The 6,802-nt window shown below is 42.9% G+C and overlaps 1 pseudogene; it reads right to left on the bottom strand.

The window, feature by feature from the left end:
• Positions 1-1,502: 1,502 nt before the first annotated feature.
• Positions 1,503-2,095, bottom strand: LOC122800156 (annotated as a pseudogene).
• Positions 2,096-6,802: the final 4,707 nt, after the last annotated feature.

The raw sequence follows: 6,802 nt of genomic DNA, 5'->3' as shown, positions 1-6,802 counted from the left end.
AGACTGAGCTTCCCCCCTTAGCAACCTCTACTCGGTGCGGTGGCCATGTTGTCTTCAGCCTGCCATTCCCTTGCATTGTAATTTAACAATTAAAATAAAATCCACATTTGAGGGTTTTAATTATTATTTTTCTGTTTTTTAGAGCACAGCCCATTTGTGTGGCGCTGTGCTACGCTTAAACATTGGAAATCAGAGAAAAAAATAATTATTTTTATTTACATATTGCATCGGGAAACATTGCCAATGGCCATATACTTGGCCATTGGCATGCTTCCTCCACTGGATGCAACCTTTATTTGGAGCTGTCACGGCTCTGTTTTGCTATTTGCAGAATGGTACTCAGTTGTCAACTGTGTACATTTCTGCAAATAACACTGTTCTTACTCGGACAGGTTTGGGTTTCCTGAATCGCAAATCTACCTCATTTGCATGCCTTTGGGCTGCAGTTGAGGTAATTTGCATAACCCGGCCCTGCCAGTGTAAGAGCCATTTTAGGAGCTCTCTTGCACGTCCCTGCAGGCTGTTCCTGGATCGCTCGTCAGACATGATTGCTGCATGGAGTCTTACTCTACTCTTAGACTCCATGCAAGCCATCGTGAATCCGGCCCTTAGTCTGTTTTGTTTTAAAGCAGTTCAAATTACCTGATATTTTATTTCAACACCATTACAAGAGTGATACAGAAGGCTAGAGCAATGAGAAAAGGTTCACAAAATAGAGCAGCCAGCTGTAGAGAAACGATGAACTGGATGAGCCAGTCATAGCATGGCTTGACTGCACGCGAGCGGAGATGATTGTTGGATACACTAAAATGAAGTGTGCAGTTATAAGAATTAATTAATGAATGGCATCAGACACAAAATGGAAAATGTTTACTGAAACACCTGCTAAATATTGCCCCTCATCCAAACTTGACTTCAGTAATCTAACCAACGAAAAAGCAAGTTCAACTAAAGGCACAGAGGTCCCACAGATAATTATTGGACATTCTGCCTGGGACCATTGATGATCTTAACCCAGTTTTACTCCAGTCTAATTATATGACTTGCTCCAAATCACAGAGTAGCAGATGAATGTTGAAACAATCCAGCTGTATCAGAGGAAGCACCTGTTTAATATGGCATAGTCTTAATGTAGTTCGTTGCCAGCATTTATTTTGCTAAGGTCAAAAGGATAAGTGTGACAGCAATTAATCTGCAATACAGCCACATAAAAAGATGTAGCAATATATGTGAAGTGTAATGTTTATGTTGATATAATTGGAGTACTTTTATATGAATGTAAATTTGCCTGTCACAAGTGATAATTCAATAAAAGTGTTTGAAAAAGCATGCAGCTGTAGCTCACTATTAACTTGTTGATTAGACAGAAAACAATTCTCAAGCCAATAAGCATCTACCATAATGTAGAATGAAGTGGGCAAAATGGTATTGTAAAATACAGGTACTGAACAGACTGCAGTGGCTCTTAAAAGAGACTTTGGGGTTTGCACCATTGAACAGCTTTACTTCTTAGCTTTCGATGCTGTCTTTTTTGCTTTGGGTGCACTCTCGGCTTTCAGAGCTTTGGGTTTCACTGGCTTTTTAGCTGGACTCTTGGCTGCCTTCGGTTTAGCAGATTTGACCTTCTTAGGACTCTTGGCTGTCTTTTTAGCTGCTGCTGGTTTCTTGGCTTTCTTTGGCGCCTTCTTTTTGCTGCCGGCTGCTGCTGTCTTCTTGGATTTCTTAGCAGTCCCGGGTGTCTTGGCTTTAGCAACAGACTTCTTTTTAGCCATTTTTTCCTTTTTGGGTGCCTCCTTCTTGTTGAGCTTGTAGCACCCTTGTGCTGCAGCAGCTTCCCTTTGCTGACCAGACTCCTGAGTGATAAGAGATGAGCGTTGTTCTTCTCCACATCGTAGCCCGCAGCCTTGATAGCCTTCTTGAGTGCAGGGAGGGACATTCCGTGCCATTCTTTGGAGGCACCCACAGCCTTCAGGGTCAACTCAGACATGCTGGGACCTGATAGTTTCTTTTTCAAAGCTGTCACTTTCTTCTTAGAAGGCTTGGTAGGTGTAACTGCTGGAGCGGTCTCGGTTTCAGCCATACTTGTCAACAGAAATAGTACAACTAAAAAGTAAAATTGTTGAAATGACGTATGCCAAAAAAGAATGCAGTGTTTTATACAAATAAGGAAGTGGGCGGGGTCAACTTGACTGAGGCTCTTCATTGGGCAGATTTGTCTCCAATCCGGATTTACAGGAACGCTGTCTGTCTGAAGGCTCCCCAAATCAGTGTTTCTTTAGAAAAGAAAGGAGAAAATAAAACAGAATTTATAAATTACAGTGTGTACTGTCAACATTTAGAATGAAACAAGTAAAGAACATAATGCACCACCAAAGACCCATGCCTTGTACTTGCTCCTTAAAAAAGTGACTCAACCATGCAGAACGCTGTCAAATTTTACCTCTGTCTCTCCTTCTGCATTTTCTGCTTGTAAATGTAATCCTTTTTTAGAAAAGAAAATATCCATGCCTAGCAGTGGTGCGTAGTTGCTCATCTACAGTTTACACGAGTAATACACTTGTTTAAGTTTACTTCTCTATTAGCGAAAAATCTGCAAAAATAAAAGCTAGTCATAGAACAGCTCACAAAGATCCTTCTTTAGTTGGGGAAATGTACCTTTAATCTTTTGACTTGTACTCCCATATATGTGGGACAAAACCTGCAATCATAAGAGGCAAAGTATGCAAAATTCATATCAATGCTTCCATTAAAACAAAGAAAAAACAGAAATGCATAACACACATCACCATCATCAACAACCCTCATTTTCGAATTTTCTACATGGGGGTCTAGATGTCCTGTTAAATGTCACTATATCTCTTGATTCAAAGCCAAACTCCTGCCTTCTTTGACACTCATGCCTGACTGTCACAGATCTCTCACACAATCCATCAACCTCTTTGCTGGATTGCCTCGTTTCCTCTTACATTCTTCCTGTCTGACCCAAATTTTCTTTGCCAGATTTTTGTTTGCTTTTCTGCACATGTGCCCGAACCACTGTCATATAAAATGCATTAGTTATATTTCAAGTATCTCCAGACAGGAGCATCGATTTTTAATATCCTTAATGTGAACTGTACTTATTTGACACAGAGGGGAGCACTGGGGTGTGTGTGTGTGTGTGTGTGTGTGTGTGTGTGTGTGTGTGTGTGTGTGTGTGTGTGTGTGTGTGTGTGTGTGTGTGTATGTGTGTGTGTGTGTGTGTGTGTGTGTGTGTGTGTGCTGGGGTGGTGAAACAGTAGACAGTGCCTAGGGCACCATTTCACCTAAGCCTGGACCTGTACATAGAGCTGTTGTAATGTAGCATTGTTGCAACTAAATGGCAGTATCTATGACTGTTCTTTTGTGAGATGGACCAACATAGTGCAATACTCAGGCTTGCTGTAATATAAGAGTGTTGTAGCTACAGGTCTATCTGTGCTTACTAATCTTAAAAGTTTGTAGCATGAAATAAAAGGTTGCTTAGGAGGGAAGGCAGTGACTGCGTGATACTTAGACTGGAAGTGCCCAGGAGGTCCCAACTTGACATTTGCCGGTAGCTCCCAAAATGCTGACACCAAGCCTGGTTACCAGGAAAGTCCAAGTGGATGGAAAACCCTTTTACATGTGACAGCTGATATAAAAGCTCCAGTGAGAGAGATTAAAATACACAGGCAGATTTAAATAATCAAAGAAAATAATAAAAACAAGAACAATGCTGCAGCATAATAGCAAACTGTGCCTCCAATAATCTCAGCAGAACATACCACTGCATTGGTCTGCATAAAAACAAATAGATGGCATTTTCTAGCTATCTTCAATATACTCCTCTGAAGACAGTGCACACTATTCTGCATTTGTATGCACCATCCAAATGGCCTTCCCTAATCTTACTGATGAAAGAGGTGGTACTAGAGAGTGGGTGATTGATAAACCAAAACACAGAACAGTAGAAAGTAAGATGGAAGATGAGCAGTGTGGATTCAGATCAGGATGCATCACAAATGAGCTGATGAGTGCAGTGAGACAGGTAGTTGAGAAGTGGATAGGTATGAGGAAAGAGTTCAATTGGGCATTCCTAGACTTGAAAAAAAGCATATGTCAAGTTCCCAGAAAAGCTGGTTTGGGCAGACCTGCAATGGTTTGAAGTCCTAGAGATACTGGTAGAATTAGAGGATGTTATGTACAATGACTCAACTACAAAAAGTACGAATAGTGTTCAGACACAGAGGGGGATACCAGTGGGAGTTCTGTGCATCAGGGTTCAGCTCTTAGCCTATTGCTGTTCATACTGGTGAAGTATGGGAGGGGAGGGTGGTCTCATTGGGAGGGTTGCCTAATGGTTTAGGTGTTTGCTTTACAAGCACACGGTGCAGGGTTTAAGTCTCACAAGGGATAATTGGCTAGGCTTCAAATGGCTTGATAGGGCAATTAGCCTAGTACTAATCTATGAACCTATGAACCTATAAGGACTACATTAGCAGACAGGTCAGAGGGAAATATCAACAAAACTGACATATGCAGATGATGTGGCATTCCAAGCAGACTCTGAACGTGAACCTTAGCTTATGATAGGGGAATGTAATACAAAGCTGAAGGCAAATGAGATGACACTGAGTACAGACATGACATTTTTCTTGGCAGCAAGTGGGGAAATTGGAAGAATTGAAAACATGAAAAGAGACATAGAGGAGCTCTCTGATTATGTAGCCCAGGCAGGTATGACCCTGACCTTGAGCAGTATCCTACCTTCACCAAGAATGATGCCACAATACAGAGACAAGATGATCAGCTTTAATAATTGGCTTAAACTCTGGTGTCATTCAAAGGGGATCCAATGTCTGTCTGCCTGGGATGACATGCTGGACAAGCCACGCTGCTTCGCAAGGGACAGCTTGCACCTGTCACCCCTGGGCTTCCGGATATTGGCAAAGGCTCTTGCCACCCCCATAGTGCCTTTTTTAGGCAAGGCTCAAATCCTAAACCTACCACCCTAGAACACAAAAAAGGAAAAAAACTAAGGGTAATGGTACTCAATGCCAGAAGTCTAAACCTCAAGATGCACGCACTCGAGGCCCTTCTCAGTATGGAGAACATCGATGTCTGTGCTGTGACTGAAACCTGGTTCAAGGCTCCTGAGAGCACCCCGGCACTATCAGGTTTTACCTCATATCATGCGTTCCGGCCCCAAAATCTGGACAACACCAAGAAAGGAGGGGGGGGGGTGTCTATATTCATAAAGGACACCCACACCTCAAGGTTGGTGGCAACGCATGATGCATCGGAGACCATCCAGCTTCAATTAACCATAGGCAAGACTGCTCTGCAATTTGTAGCATGTTACAGGCCACCCTCTCAATCTCAGGAACCTCACATAGCTTTCCTGAAAACACTAGAGGGGATAAATGTATCTCCAAACACCATCATACTAGGTGACTTCAACTACCCGAATATAGGCTGGGATCACTACTCAAGCCCCAACACTCTAGCCCAAAGTTTCCTAGAGTTCATAAACTCAAATGCCATGGAACAACTAGTCACCATCCCCACAAGAGGAGAAAACATACTAGATCTCATCATCACGAACATGGGGTCACAATGTTCAACACCGGAAGTATACCCCTCACTGGTGAGATCAGACCATAAACTAATCTCACTGGAAGTCCACATCCCGCCCCCACCTGAGATAAAAAAGACCACAGTGAAGAACTTCTTAAAAGCCAACTTCACACTTCTAAAGACTAGTGTGGTCTCTTTTCAGGCCCCCGAGCCTGCGGAAACCATTACTCAAGCCGCTGAATCACTTACAAATGCCTTCTACCAGCACCTACAGGACTGCATGGAGTAGGCAATCCCAAACAAAACAAAGACTCTTTGTAACAAAGGCAAGCGTCCAGTCTGGTGGACCCCAGCCATAAACAAGCTCTACAACAAAAGGAGGAAGCTACTACAAGATAGAGCAAAACCCGTAAAAGGGAAGACACCTTTGATCATTATAAGTAAAAAACTAAGATCTCTCATAAAATCATCCAAGGCAAATTTTGAGAGAAAAGTCACTAAGGACTCAAAAGACAATCATAAGGCCTTCTTTAGCTATGTTAAAAACCTGGGAGGAAACTCCCAGATATGCTCAGAATTAGTTCAAAATGATGTAAACATTACTGAACCTACAGACATTGCCAACATACTGGCTGACAGGTTCAGTGCAAACTCCCCCCCCAAAAAAGGTGAGATATCTATACCAGAGGATTGTAGCCCCCCAAACATCTCTAAAGCTCAGGTGAGAACTGCTCTCTCCAAGGCAAAAAACACAGCATCCATGGGACCAGATGGTGTCCCCGGTTGTGTGCTCCACGAACTCAATGAGGAATTAAACCCGCAGTTAGGGCAGCTGTTTAATCTTAGCCTCACCTCAGGATACGTACCCAACGAGTGGCATACGGGAACTGTGGTCCCACTTCACAAAGGCGGTGCCTCCACCGACCCTGGAAATTACCGTCCCATCAGCTTGACAAGCCTGATCTGCAAAGCTATGGAGAGGATCATAATGGAACTCATAAATAAAGACATAGGGGACTTGCAGACTTTGGATCCAACCCAGTTTGGCTTTGTCAAAGGCAGATCATGCCTTTTAAACTTGGTTGACTTTTTCGAAACAGTCACCAAGGCCATTGATGAGGGAAAGGCAGTCCACATAGCCTACCTCGACCTGGCAAAGGCTTTCAACACAATACCCCACTCAGGTATCGTTGAAAAACTCATCAGCTTAAATGTAAACCCATAC

Source organism: Protopterus annectens, chromosome 4.part0 (assembly GCF_019279795.1).
Source record: "Protopterus annectens isolate FY-2018-M chromosome 4.part0, PAN1.0, whole genome shotgun sequence".
NCBI lineage: Eukaryota > Metazoa > Chordata > Ceratodontiformes > Protopteridae > Protopterus > Protopterus annectens.
Note: the sequence above shows the minus strand (reverse complement) of the source record. Positions and strands in the feature narration are given on the sequence as shown.